This window comes from Taudactylus pleione, unplaced genomic scaffold (assembly GCF_031769625.1).
Source record: "Taudactylus pleione unplaced genomic scaffold, aTauple2 ptg000333l, whole genome shotgun sequence".
Taxonomy (NCBI): domain Eukaryota; kingdom Metazoa; phylum Chordata; class Amphibia; order Anura; family Myobatrachidae; genus Taudactylus; species Taudactylus pleione.
Window position 1 is genome coordinate 4,001,884 of NW_028284734.1, and position 15,510 is coordinate 4,017,393.

General features: G+C 48.8%; 1 long non-coding RNA gene across 2 annotated transcripts in view; it reads left to right on the forward strand.

The window, feature by feature from the left end:
• Nucleotides 1-4,472: 4,472 nt before the first annotated feature.
• LOC148508995 (uncharacterized) overlaps nucleotides 4,473-15,510 on the forward strand; it is a 28,320-nt gene continuing 17,282 nt past the window's right edge. Inside the window, exon 1 of one of the 2 annotated variants that reach the window (XR_015869494.1) lies at nucleotides 4,473-4,554. This is a non-coding gene — a long non-coding RNA (uncharacterized LOC148508995). The remainder of the gene's footprint in view (nucleotides 4,555-15,510) is intronic. The other variant, XR_015869495.1, reaches the window with a different exon arrangement.

The following is a 15,510-nucleotide window of genomic DNA, read 5'->3' on the forward strand; positions in this document are numbered from 1 at the left end:
AGAGACGTCATGACGTGTCTCCCATAGTTCTGAGGAGCAGCCGGGCGGACCAGATGGCAGAGGACGTCGGAGCGGGGTTTAAGGTAAGTAATTTTTTTTTTTTTTCTGTAAGCGGCACTACAGGGGCATTGACATATGTTCACTACTACAGGGGCATTGACATATGGGCACTACTACAGGGGCATTATAATATGGGCTCTACTACAGGGGCATTACTATATGGGCACTACTACAGGGGCATTACTATATGGGCACTACTACAGGGTACAGGGGCATTACTTTATGGGCACTACTACAGGGGCATTACCATATGGGTACTACTACAGGGGCATTACTATATGGGCACTACTACAGGGGCATTACCTCAAGGGTCCTTACTATAGGTGCACTGAAGGGGGCATTACTATAGGGGAACTGCTGCAGGGGGGCATTACTATGGGGGAATTACCAGGGGGGCGCCAAATTACTGTCTTGCCCCAGGTGACAAAAGTCCTATTTTCGGCCCTGAATAAGTTACCATAGCATTATTATTATAGAACCAACAAATGCATCCCCCCTTATGTATATACAACACTATGTGTACACAGCCTCTGCCGTGGAATCAGTATGATTTACCGCCGGCCGCAAATCAAATCCCGACAGTGGAATCCCGGCAGGGGTGAAGATCCCGAACGTAAAAAGGTAAGTATTAACTAACCCTATTCTACCCCCTAACCCTCCTTTAGTGGTGCCTAACCCTAACCTCCCCCCGGGTGTGCCTAACCCTAACCCCCCAGTTCCCCTAGACTAACCCTAACCTCCCATGGGGGTGCCTAACCCTAAGTCTCCCCCCCGGGAGCCCCTAACTTAAGCCTCTCCCCCCCGTGGCTGTCCGCGCCTGGCTTACCTTCGATCGGTAAGCCGGGCTCCCGGTGTAGTCCTAATGACAGGCGTCGAGACGCCTGTCATTTGTACCTTGCCGGGATTAGACAGTTGGGAGGCCACCGGATGGCATTGCGACCGTCGGCTTCCTGACTGCTTCTCTCTGCCACTTGGTGTGAGCCTTCCTCCTCCTCTCTCTTTACCCCACCCCCATCCAGCTTGAGGGCACACTCCTCACTACCGCAGGGCATACATAAACACTATATATCGCTGCATATCCATAGCACACATCATGCTACGGGATACGTTTAGGAAGCCGGCAGCCGCAATACCGACTGCCGGCTTCCCGAATCCTCAATCCCGGCTAGGATTAAATGACAGGCGTCTAAAATCTAGACGCCTGTCATTTTCCTGACGCCGGGAGACAGGCGCCCGGCATCCCGATCGAAGGATAGCCGCGGTGGGGGAGGGTTAGGTTTAGGGTACCCGGGGGGGACTTAGGGTTAGGTACCCCCCCGCGAGGGTTAGGCTAGGGGGTGGGAGGGTTAGGCACCCCCGGGGGGGACTTAGGGTTAGGCACCCGCCCGGGGGACTCAGGTTTACGCAGCAGGGAAGGGGGGGTTTAGGGTTAGGCACTTAGAGGGGGGAGTTAGGGTTAGGCACCCCTAAGGAGGGTTAGGGGAGTAGGTTAGGTTAGTTTTTACTTACCTTAGGGATGATCAGGATTTCCAGCGCTGTCGGGCTTCCGCTGCTGGGCTCTGCTCATTTGTCAGGCTGCCGGTAATCGAACTGCTGGCCATGCGGCAGCCGGTATTTCATCAGCAGCGCTACCATTCCAGACTGTACCACAGCCAGGGCCCGTGCTCTGGTGTTCGGCGCCCCTCAGTGAACTATAAATGTGCACCCTCCTACAAATGCGTCAGGCAGTGGGTGAAGCTAGAGTGAGGCAGTAGGTGACAGTTAATAGGAGAAAGGCAGTGGGTGATACTGGGGAGAGGTAGAGGGTGACAGAGGAAAACAGGGAGAGGGGGTGGGTGACACTGGGACAAGGCAGTGGGTGACACTGGGGTGAGGCAGTGGGTAACAGTCAATAGGTGAAAGGCAGTGGGTGACACTGGGAGAGGTGGAGGGTGACAGAGGAAGACAGTGAGAGGGAGTGGGTGACATTGGGGTAAGGCAGTGGGTGACAGTCAATAGATGACAGGCAGTGGGTGATGCTGGGGAGAGGCAGTGGGTGACAGAGGGAGACAGAGCGGGTGATGAGGAGAAGCAAAGGGTGAAGGAGAGAGGGAGAGGGTGACTGGGAGAGTCAGTGGGTGTCAAGCAGAGAGTGCCAGTGAGAGGCAGAGAGTGACAGGCTGTAGGAGACAGGAGAGAGAGGGTGATGGGTAGAGGCAGTGGGAAGAGAACCCCATAGGTGTGGATTTCTCAGGGGACGCAACATAACATTATCCCCAACCAAAGCAGGGGCCAGTCAGAGGAAATCTTTCTGCTCTATTGAGGTACTTAGTGTGAAATCAGAGCTGTCTAGTGATCTGTGGCAGAACTTACTGTATGGCCAAGAGAGGAGGCAGGAAACAAGGAGAGGAGGCAGGCATGGATGGAGGAAGGACCCTAGAGCATGAGGATCCGCAGCCAAGATGAGCAGCTTATTTGTGGGCTGGAGATCTGTTGAGGAGGAGTAAAGCCCACATAAGCTGGAAACTTGTGGTGGGGAAGTTTAAAGACTAGAAGCATCGACCCTGAGAAGGGGGCGGAGCCAGCAAGACACAGTGGCAGAGCAGTTATTAAATCAGTGCTTTGGCTGTTCTGAGTCAGGACAGCTCAGCTCCGCCTCCACTCCTATCTGCTGAGCAGTGAGCAATGCTTCTGATCATCCTCAGTACCTGCTCCCCTCTCATGTCGGCCCCGGCATAGCTTCATCAAGTTCTATTGGGCTGGTTTAATACTAGCCAAAAAACTTAAAAGCAGGTGCAGCCTGGGAAGCACATAGCACCCTGCCAAACATCCCAGCCTGCACCTGCATGGCAGTCCCCATCCTGGCCATTACAGGGTCAGACAGTACATAGTCACAGCACAGCCCCGTCCTCTCTCCGCCAGTAGCAATCTTACCTCCTGAGTCCTGCACAGAAGGGGACTGTCAGCGGTAGCGGGAGATAGGCGGTGGCAGCGCAGCTGCGTATCCACTGCAACAGGCAGTGGTTGTGCTGCTCTGTCTGCCATGGAGGGGAGGGGAAGAGAGGGGAGGGATCCGGCCAGTGGGAATAGAGGCAGGCGGCGACGGCAACAGTGAAAGGACTTAGCTCAGCTGCAGCCGGTGGGGAGAGCGCCTCTCTAGCCTGGCGCCTCCCTGCAATAGCAAGGCTCTGCATCCAGCCCGATTGTCTCGTCTCCTCTCCTCTCTGCCTCTACCCCAGGCTCAGGCTGTGAAATTAAACTTTAATGGAGCGTACACACGGTCAGATTTGTCAGACTTGTCAGATTTGTCAGATGAACGATTGAACGATCTGAACGATTTTACCAAAGTTTTGAACGATTTGAACGATTGAACGATTTTTGACTGCATTAAAATGAATGGAATCGTCCAAGTCTGACTGCAAACCCATCAGATGTCAGATATCGTTATCTGACAAACGGGAACGCGCATCGTTGATCATCGATCGTTCAGGCATGTCAGATATGAACGATTTTCCTTCAGATATGAACGACTGAACGATTTTTAAATCGTTATCGTTCATATCTGAAGGAAAAATCTGATCGTGTGTATGCACCATAACTTCACAGCCTGGGGAGGGGACAGAGTGGAGAGCAGACAATCGGGCTGGATGCCTGGGCGGTCCCCAGCCCCACAACTTACCCCACCTGCCGCTGTCTGACCAGTGCAGCAGTACACTGTTCCTCGCTGCGTAGCAGCGTCTTACGCAGGTATTCTGGGTGGGGTTTAATAGGAAACCCTCTTCTCAGGCGGGTCGTGGGCAGCTGTCAGTGATAGGCAGCGGGGCTATCTGTTATGCTAATAAAGAACAGCCGGGTGACACGATTTGGGGGGCGGGGCCACAATTGAGAAGCGGCCCCACAAGCCAATCGGCCCACCGGGATTTCTCCCGCTAAAGATAAGGGCCAATCCGCCCCTGGTTATATATATGAAAAGCAATATATAAATAGATATATATATATATATATTTATATATATTTATATATATGTATATATATAATTTTTCATAGTTTATAATATATATATATACATATATATATATATATATATATATATATAATCTCATCTAAATGATCCAGAATATCGTAGACTTACTTTATAAAAATGAATATTATTTTAAATTATTTGCCAGCCCAGCCGGCACAACCTCCTCGCCTGCTGTTTAGCAGCTGCGTCTGCTGCCTGTGTCCCATGAGGCTGGAGGCGGGCCGCGGAGGGGCTGGAGGCGGGGCCGTCAGTATTGACTGACAGTCCCGGGCTCCGCAAAGGCTTATGGGAGGAGCTGCTGCTACTTGGCATGCGCAGCAGCTCCCCTGTCGGCCATATTTTTCTTCATTTTTTTTACACAGCCCCAGTCACTCCCTGGCTTCTGCACTCGCGCAGAAGCTGGCTGCACAGTCAGTGTGCACATTGCAGCTGCCCGCTCTGATCGTGGCACCGGGTCAGCCAGACTCCAGGTAGAGGAGGCCGCGCAGGAGGTGAGGTTAGGTTAGGTGGGGTGGGGGGTCAGACTGGGGAAGGGCCGGGCGGCCGCCGTGCTGCTGCGCTGTACAGCTGCCCGATTGGAGCTGACTGCGGGAGCGCGACGGTGGAGAGCCGGAGGGAGATAGTCATTGAAGGGTGCGGGCTGGGCTGGGCGGCTGCCGGCCACCAAGGAGACCGGCCCGGCGTCCCTGTGGCGCAATCCGCCCCTGACAACTGTGCTATATAATAAAAATAAATAGTATAAAATATAGCAACTAAGCCTGAAATGTTTAAGCCTGAAATGTCTATGTCAATAATAAAATACTGGTAAAAGTATAAGTAAACAAATAGATAAAACTGAATTGACTGCAGAGCGACAAGTTTGCTAAGGTCCACAGATAAACGAGGTGTAACCCAAATGAACACTTTAGTTCATCTCAAGCGATATACCACTTTGAAGTATATGTATACAATAAGTGAATCAAGGAATTAAATAAATAAAGTGCTAGTGCTAATAAATATTGTAACAATTTAATCAGACATATAACAAATAGGAAGATTCAATAAACACTCAATAAAATATCAGTCAGCCTTTTTAAAAATATTACAAAAGGTAAGAACATCTGGATTGAATCCAGAGGAAGTAGATACAGTTAGCAAAATTCATTAAATAAAAAATAGCAGCTTATCTGAGTAAATGGAAAGAAGTTTGTTTCAAAGTTCATGAGATGTAACAAGTTCAAGATGTAACCATTTCCAACCCATTCGTCCTGGGACTTCATCAAGGGGAAGTCCTTGATTCACTTATTGTATACACATACTTCAAAGTGGTAAATCACTTGAGATGAACTAAAATGTTCATTTGGGTTACACCTCGTTTATCTATGCACCTTAGCAAACCTGTTGCTCTGCAGTCAATTCAGTTTTATCTAATAATTAAGATATTGTTAATTTTAGGATAAATAATGAAATTTATGTATTTTTGTAATGCAAACTGTTTTCAACTCTAAAGCAGTATTATGAATGATAACTAAGTGATCGCTCCTGTAATGGAAAGGACTTGTTTGAACTCTGTGTTGATTTAAATACTCATCTGCTTCCTCGCTAAGAGCTGGAGCCAAAACTTCTGCCTATATACTTCAAGCCCTGGAACAGCTACTTGAGTCATTTTCAAAACTCACATCTTTGGCAAGCGATTGCGGCTGATGTGAAGAAAGGCTTATACAATCAGCCTTGGATGGATAAATAACTTCTTCAGATCTGAACCGGGGTCTTTGCATCAAACGTACGGCTCATACAGCTTTTGAAACATATCCATCATATTTCAGAGTTTTATCCTCATGTTACAATATTGGAACATTAGCAAAAAAAAAAGTAATATTTGTGAGGTTTTTTTTTTTAATGCTTCTCCGAGATTCATTGCAGCTGTAGAGAGGCAGCGGTTTGATCCATTGCCTCTATTAATTGCAGTGTGTAGGCTGAGGAGGGGATAAAGTCCGGGTGGGCCCCCCATACGCTGCAGGGAACATTCTGGGCTCATGCTTCTTGAATTGATGTGGGAATTTAGGCCTGTTGCTCCTTCTCTGCAGAGGAGGGGAAGAGAAAGAAAGGGAAAAAAAAAAAAAACATCCCACACGCCGAAGTGATTCACAGCACAGTGCACACAAAGCCTTGGCAGAAGACCTGAAGGTCCTCTTCATTCTGTGCGCCAGTTACCGTAGAAACAGCTAACAAAGGGCAGCCTTCCACTATAAGTCTGATTGTTTAGGCCTCATTCGCCAGCTCTGACACCTGTCTGAGGAAAGATGACTAAAAATGAGAAATGTTTCCTCTGTGACGATTGGATTTGTGACATGAGTGAAGAAAACTGAAATATTTATACATTATATTTTATATACTGTATAAGCAGAAAAAAGCACAGAACTCCAAGGTAGAAGTGTTTGTTAGGCTTACAGCAGTACAGCAGCAACTTTACGGCCAGCACATACTTAAAACAGTAAATTATTTATTATATAAGTATTCATACCCTCCTCTGTTAAAAGATTTAGTAGCTGTGAGAAATTAAAATGTAAAAAAAAAAAAGATGAAATTTTGCCTCATTCTAATATTCAAACTTGGCGGGAAGCTCCGAGCCAAAACCAACCGCTCATCTCTCCTTAAGACACACATTGGGAATAAACAATTATAGATCATACCTAAGGGTCTATGGGGTCTATTCACTAAGCCTTCGAGAGAGTTTAAGTGGATGCAGATAAAGTACCAACCAATCAGCTCCTAGCTGCCATTTTACAGGCTGTGTGAAAAATGACAGGAGTTGATTGGTTGGTGACCTTAAGTCACGCTTGCGCAGAGGGCTGGCACAGTCCGGTAAGTAACACTGCTCCATCCACTTTATCTCACTACAATGCCTAATACATAGACCCCTTACCTGCTTGTGTATTCGGGTTGGGTTCGGGATGCCGTCGGTCAAAATCCCAATGCCAGCATCCCAACAGGGATAGGATACCAACACCTGTCGGTAAGTATCCTAACCCTCGCCCTCTCCTTGACCCTCTCTCCCCGGTGCCTAAACCTAACCTCCCCGCAGGAGAGGTGATGTAGCTGACACTTTGGGGGCGGGACCAGGAGGTTTTCATCATAACGCCCCACCCTCCGTCAGGGCAAAATTCTAAGAAAAGTGGGTCCGTGGAGAGGGGGCCATTCGCATAATTTTAGCCCGTCCCTATGGAGCGGCGATTCATGGTATTTTCTCCTCCATTCTGCCCACTTCATTAGTAAGTGAGCGGGATGTAGGACATCCACCACTCTTTCAGGTATGCGATGGACTGCCCGAACGATCGAGAGTCTCCTGCAACATCCGGGTGAGTAGGAATGTTTGCTATAGATATAGAAGGAAATATATAACTCAAATCCATTTGTGGTTACAGTGTTCATCTATGTAAAAATCAATCATTTATGCGATTTCGAACACAAAGGGCCTGATGCTCGGTTTGAGGTAACTCAGCTATAATTGCTCCCACATTGTGTGAATGGCACTAAATGCACATATTCGCCCATATGCAGAGTTGTACTCATCTTCTCTATATATCTGCCCCTATCTGTGAGCTTCATCATCAGGGTGTACAGTATATGCACCAGCCTATACCAGGTGATACACCTGGACGCAGGCGTATTTACACTTCTGTCCAACTCTGCATAGCAATTCTGTTGACAGCCCAGTTAGGCCCCTGCAGTTGCACGTGGAGATGCGCATAAAATGCCTAGGCTTAGTTCTACACAGGGCCGGTTCTCCCATTACGCATGGTACGCAGCTGTGTAGGGTGCCACATAGTGGAGGGCGCCTCAGCTGCGTACCATGCGGGCCGCGGGCAGACTGTGTCTCTGTGACACAGCTGCACCGCGTGTGTAGCGCTGACCGGATGGAGTTCGGTCACCACTACACAGCACAAACACACAGCCGCCGGCGCCAGCAGCTGTGTGTTTGCTTTAGCAGCTGATGAGAGTCAGCTGCTCCCACTGTCGGGCATCTTCCAGCTCCCACAGTGGGTAATTCGAGAGACGTCATGACGTCTCTCCCATACTGCAAAGCGGCCAGGAGGACTGATGGAGGAGCCAATAGCGGCGGCGGGAGCAGGAGCGGGGTTTCAGGTAAGTGTTTTTATTTTTATTACATCTCTACTGCGGGGGGGGGGGGGGGGATTACTACTGGGGACACTACAAGGGGGGCTACTACTGGGGGCACTGCAAGGGGTGATTACTACCGGGGGCTGTACAAGGGGGGGCTACTACTGGGGGCACTACAAGGGGGGATTACTACTGGGGGTGCTACAAGGGGGGGCTACTACTGGGGGCACTACTACTGGGGGCACTACAAGGGGGGAATACTACTGGGGGCACTACAAGGGGGGATTACTACTGGGGGAACTACTACTGGGGGCACTACAAGGGGGGAATACTACTGGGGGCACTACAAGGGGGGGCTACTACTGGGGGAACTACTACTGGGGGGCTACAAGGGGGGAATACTACTGGGGGCACTACAAGGGGGGATTACTACTGGGGGCACTACAAGGGGGGGGATTATTATTGGGGGCACTACAAGGGGGGATTACTACTGGGGGCACTACAAGGGGGGGATTATTATTGGGGGCACTACAAGAGGGGGCTACTACTGGGGGCACTACAAGGGGGGCTACTACTGGGGGCATTACAATGGGGGGCTACTACTGGGGGCATTACAATGGGGGGCTACTACTGGGGTTACTACTGGGGGCTCTACAAGGGGGGCTACTCCTGGGAGCACTGCAAGGGGGGCTACTACTGGGAGCACTACAAGGGGGGCTACTACTGGGGGCACTACAAGGGGGGAATACTACTGGGAGCACTACAAGGGGGGATTACTACTGGGGGCACTACAAGGGGGGATTACTACTGGGGGCTCTAAAAGGGGGGGCTACTACTGGGAGCATTACAATGGGGGGCTACTACTGGGGGCACTACAAGGGGAGTTACTACTGGGGGCTCTACAAGGGGGGCTACTCCTGGGAGCACTGCAAGGGGGGCTACTACTGGGAGCACTACAAGGGGGGCTACTACTGGGGGAACTACTACTGGGGGCACTACAAGGGGGGAATACTACTGGGGGAACTACAAGGGGGGATTACTACTGGGGGCACTACAAGGGGGGGATTATTATTGGGGGCACTACAAGAGGGGGCTACTACTGGGGGCACTACAAGGGGGGGCTACTACTGGGGGCACTACAAGGGGGGGCTACTACTGGGGGCACTACAAGGGGGGGCTACTACTGGGGGCACTACAAGGGGGGGCTACTACTGGGGGCACTGCATGGGGGGGAACCTCCACTGGGGGGACTACTACAAGGGGCACTACAAGAGGGGGGACCACTACTGGGGGCACTATATAAAGGGCAATACTGGGGTACTGCATGGGGGGGGAAACTACAACTGGGGCCACTGTTTAAAAGGGCACTGCATAAAGGGTACCAGTTTTGGGGGCACTGCATGGGTGGACTACTACTGGGGGCACTATATAAAGGGCTTACTACTGGGGGCACAAGAGGCACTGCACAGGGGAGGCCACTACTGGGGGCACTATATAAGGGGCACTGCATAGGGGGTACCACTACTGGGGGCACTGCATAAGGGGCTTACTACTGGAGGCACTGCACAGGGGGGACCACTACTGGGGGCACTGTAAAAGGGAGACTGCATAAGGGGGCGCCATAAAATATACTCGTTTACCAAAAAATTTGGGTTAGGGCAGGCCCTGGTTCTACATGACAGACCTTTATCTGACATCCTGATACCCATCAGATATTGTGGCCATACACTGTAAGATATGTCACAGTGTATAGCCCACAATACCTGGGTTCCTTCCCTGGGGAGGAAACATTTCCATGTCCCTACCCTGTGAAGGAACAGGGGAAATGTCAGTTGGTTGGCTGCATCTGGTATACATTTCCAGATGCCGTCGACCAATGTTCGAGTCATTCAGGCTTGTTGGTAGGTTATTCATACCTAACCATTCAATCATCGCAGATCATTAGTGGCCATAGCATAATGTATGCCTGGCTGAACACAACACTTGTAAGAGTGCCCCACTTTAAATCATGTTTTGCCCTAGTTCCTCCATCTCTATATAGTTCTGTAGTAAGTGACTCTACCCCGTGGCCTCATCCATTCATTGTATTAAGCACGGTGGCAAACATTTAAAGTGGGACGGGTGGCAGATACAGAGGAACTATAGTTGGAGGTCACGGCTGCAGATGAGCAAAGTTGTAGAAGAATATCACAGTGAAAGACGTAATTTTACAGAGTACAGAAAACATAGAGTTGGTACAATGTGTCAATTCACTCTACTCTGTGGAGAGGTTGGTAAATTACAAGGGAAAAGTCTGTATATAGCAAAACAGATAGGGGTACTCCTGGCAGGACATAAATAATACTGCAGGTGGAAGTTTACATAGAAGTGCTGCAGAATGAGGCAAATATTCTGCTCTACAGTTTTGAAACTTTCTAGTCACAGAAAGGAGCAAACGTCCATGTATTGCAGATAAAAAGGGGTTTGGGAGACTCTTATAAGGCCAGGGTTACATTAATTATCATGTCCTCCAACTGGTCATTAGTGACTGTACTGCAAATGTGTATCCTCCTTCTGTAACTGCCCCTACAGGAACAGTTAGTTGGCTCCTGGCTGTTCAAAGACAATCGTCTACATTACATATTGTAGCTGGTCTCCTAGGTAGCTGGCAGTTGCAAAATTAGAACACAAATAGACAACAACAGTGCTACAGGCTGCCATTACTAGCAAAGCCTAGACATAATTCAGCAATAACTAGCATAACATTTCAATACAAATTATTTATTTGTACTAGTACTAAAGGCCACGACAGTTCAGTTCTACTCTATCCTCAAGCTGTTATAGGCACATTGCTTTGGTGACATATGTTGGCTCTAATTGGCACTTTGTGGGACATATGCAATTATGGAGCTCAGTTGCAGAGGATTACATTTATCACTCATATTACAAATTCTGCAACATGTCTCATGGTCACACTACTGTACCTCCCAAAACAGGCCAAGATTTAAATGTGTTTCATTCTATCTAAATCTCCCCACTTTGCAATGTTTGGCCATGTTATTACAGGCTCCGCAACATAACAGCTGTATAAACTAATAATGTTTTCTTGCAGTAATTAAAAATCAGCATGGATCCTCATAATCCAGATTTATATATAAAAGGACATGAAAAATAAAATTGTAAAAACTTTTTTTTTTGCTACTTTCTCCAATCCCACCATTAGGGATTTCTGTAATCAGGAGAATCCATTAATGCTGCAACAGCTTCAGTTGGCAACTGGAGCTGTTCAAATCCAATCTTTGCTGTATCAGGTTCCAGCGCATGTGCTGATTGGATAGATCCATGTCTCAAAGTCAGTATTGGAACCTGATACACAGGGGCCCAATTATCATTTAATATTTGCAGTGTATTCCCCAAAAACGGGATAGCCACAAATATTAAGTATCCCCCAGATGTATTATGTAGGGATCGCAGCAGAAATTGGAGATATCTGCTGCGGTCCCTTCATTTTCACCAGCACCGAAACCCCCATCGACGCTGCAATGCTGTCAGATTTACGAGTTCCGGAATGCAAAACTAACCAGGAGAGGGTGCCATAGGAACCCTCCCCCAGCAATGGCCGCCACGGATGTATGGTTTGTAGACCACGTATGCTCAGGATCCCCGGCACAGGAGTGAAGAGACCACTGAAGCGACTGTTTCACTCCCGGAACATCGCAGGGACGGGTTCCTTTCAGATCCCCTGTCCCTGCGGGTGCTTTTTCATACATTGAGCCAATATGATAGCATTCTGCAATGCGATCATGGCCTCTAATATCGCGCCCAGATCGCATTGCAAATGCGATCATAAATAAATTGGCCTGACAGTGCTATAACATGCTCATCTGTCAGGTGGCTGATGTCAGGGCAGGCTGGATGGCCAGGGGTTAGCATTGCGCCAGCAGTATAGAAGAATCAGGTGAAGTGACCGAAGCAGTTACTCTATTTCCTTCCGCCCCTCTGGCGGCTGGCCACATTCCTCCAGCTGACTGGTCACGCCCTATTGTCAGCGCACCACTAATCTTTCTTAGGACCCTACCATCGCATTCCATCATGTGCTCTTCATGTCCCAGTTTGACAACTCATACTGCCAGTAATTAATTTGTTATCGCTGCAAATAGTGGTTATAATAGATGATAGATAATGGTAAAGACTTTGTAGATTAATAAATAGGCCCCTTGATCAGAAAGAAACAGCATAGCTGACAACAAATAAAATAAGGAACCGTAATTACTTACTGTTGTATTGAAGAAGTTTGGTAGGAAGTTTCCTGGACAACTAATGATTCTGTATATATCAGCTCAATAAGCCGACAAAACCCAAAAATGTCCAATCCCTTTGCATAACTTCATAAAGAAAGAGTATTCTGACTTAATTGAATGCTTCCAAATGTGAACACTCGCTAGCCAATAGGATTATTTGCAATTGCTAATTTGTGGCTAAAAACATAATTCTGTTGTGAAACATTGCAACAAAGCAAGACACAAAGGTTCTAGCTCCTCTCATTAGACAAAAGGTTTCAGAGTGGGAGGGAAGACGGAGAATTTTTTATTAATCACTGTGTAAACAATCTTATGAAAATAAACTGACCACACCATATCCTATTAGACACCAATAACGAAATCTAATCCCCTGAGCTCTCTGTAAGCTCCATCTTTACTGCACACATGGCATATGCTGCTGCTTTAAACATTGATTGGATCTGAAAGTAAGTAGAAGAAAACAATGGCTGTCAGTCTCTGGCACTACAAAGTATGGACGGTCTCAATGTCCCCAGCTGTCTCTCTCCATCTACTTATTTGTGTGAAATTACCTCTACAACTGCCGTTCCCTCCAACTGATCTCTGTGCATGTCCTTAAGTGGGATCACAGAGTTATTACTATTTTAGTTCAATGCAAATCAATATAGAATATACGTAGATTTATGCATGCAATATAAATGATATAAAATAAGCATATAGTACTGCATTGCAGTACTATATAGATACAGATGTGAATGGTAAAAAGATACAGTAAATTGCTATATATATATATTATAACTAGCAGAAAATAATAAGCTCTGTCTCCTTGCTCGGTGCTATTGTTAGGGGACACCCTGGCTCCATGGACAGGCATTGAGGGGAGAGTGACGCTCAGCAGTGGTGTATAGTGCAGCATTAGAGGACAATGGGGGAGATGTAAGAAGCTCAGAAGCGGTATCAGCGCACGTTATGTGCACTGATACCGCTTCTACCCGATGTATGATCCGGGGTTTGGCGGTAAATGACAGGGGCGCTATGTGCTCCTGTCATTATCGGCGCTGCCATCTACAAGATTGCCTGACTGTTCGAACTGCTGTAGCTGTCGCTATCGACAGGTACAGCCTGGTGCTGCCCTATCCCCACAGCAGGGACAGCGCCGGCCCCAGGGCTGCACGCAGGATATTGCAATACCTACTTCCCAGCGGTACGTTTCCCACTTCCTGTTTCGCTTCAGTAAAGAGGCGAAGCAGGAAGTAATATAGCGGCACGTTAAGTGCTGCTATAATACGTCTACCCCAATACCTTCGTCGGGAGTATTGATCTTGATCTCTACTCCCATGGCTGAATGTGAGCTGCTGCTGAACTGGGCTGCTGCCTCATCTCTTTCAGGCTCTGAAAGGGAATCGGTATGAAATACAGCTGGCCGCACGGCCGGCGGTTTGATTCCCGGCAGCGCCTGGCCGACAGATGCAGTGTTCCCGGCAGCGAAAGCCCGACAGCGCTGGAAATCCCAATCGTCCTAAGGTAAGTATCTACTAACCTAACCCCCTTACCCTAATCCTCCTTCGGGGTGCCTAACCCTAACCTCCCCCCCCAAGTGCCTAACCCTAATCCCCCCTCTAAGTGCCTAACCCTAACCCCCCCTTCCCCGCTGCCTAAACCTAAGTCCCCCGGGGGGGTGCCTATCCCTAAGTCCCCCCCGGGGGTGCCTAACCATAATCCTCCCTCCCCCTAGCCTAACCCTAAGTCCCTCCCGGGTGCCCTAAACCTAACCCCCCCCACCCGTGGCTGTCCGCTCGCAGCACCCGGCATCCCTTCAATCGGGATGCCGGGCGCCTGTCTCCCGGCATCGGGGAAATGTCAGCGTCTACATCTAGACGCCCGGCATTTCATCCCTCGCCGGGATATGACAGTCGGGAAGCCGGCTGCCGGTATTAAGGCAGCCGGCTTCCCGATTGTATACCTCTGAAAGAGTCCCCAGCTTTTTCCCTTTCTCCGAGTGCCCGCCTCTAATTGCTGCCACAGCCGCTGACGGCGTAGGCTCAGGGAGGCTGTCAGGCTACTGCTGGCCGGCTAATGGTTCTGCGAGGTGGGCTGGGGGGGCAGCTTCCAGTTCGAGTTCCACAGGGAGCGCAAATCTCGGAAGCATGGACACCCGCCCGGGCCGGCAGGCAGTGTGAGCTGGCCCGGCAGACGGGAGGATGGGAGCGGCCCAGCGGTACGTTTCCCGCTGTCCTGGTGGCCTAATCCGCCCCTGCATACTGTAGTTGCCAAGGCACATTAGATGACCAACGTCTATTCAGGTATCTGGTAGGGAAACTAATAGAGATGTGCGCAGACCCACGATGTTTTGGTATTGGTTCTAAATCATCGTCATGTTTTGGTGTTGGCAAAACCTGCCTCAAGTGTTATGGTACAGTTTCAGTTTTGGATTACTTTAAAAGTGATAAAAACAAATAAAATCATGTCATTTGGACCTGTTTTTGACCACCTCACCATATTGTTTTCACTAATTGTGGCGAAAGTCTGCAGCAAGCTGGCTGGCTAAAAACGTCACAAACACATGGCAGTTTAAAAGAATATAGGACATCTATGAAAAAGTGCGGCTCATTTCCAGTCTACTTCTAACAAACATACACAAGAGCCTGTTTGCACTGGATTGCAGGTCTAGCTAGTGTCTGACAAACCTGATAATACACAGTGACAAAGATGCCTGCAGTCTTTTACATGTTTCCCACACACTCCATCTACCTACAGCTCTTTCTAACAATAGGGATGGAAATTGAAATCGGATGGTTAGAAACCATCGACGTTTCCGATTTGATGGAAGTACTTTTTCCATTTATACTGGGAATTCGATGGTTATCAGCCATCGGATGCAGCTTTCTGATGCCCATCCGGTGACTGGCTGTGGGGGCGAGCAGCAGGAGAATAGATGCCGTCTTATATACATGGCATCTATTCTCAGTGTAGAGGGAACCTGGAGAGTGCTGGCCACGTCCCCACAGTGAGTTGCCATCGCATCACTGGATTTGATGGCAGAAGCCTGGCTACCATTCCATGCAGGGCTTCCGATGTCCATCCCTA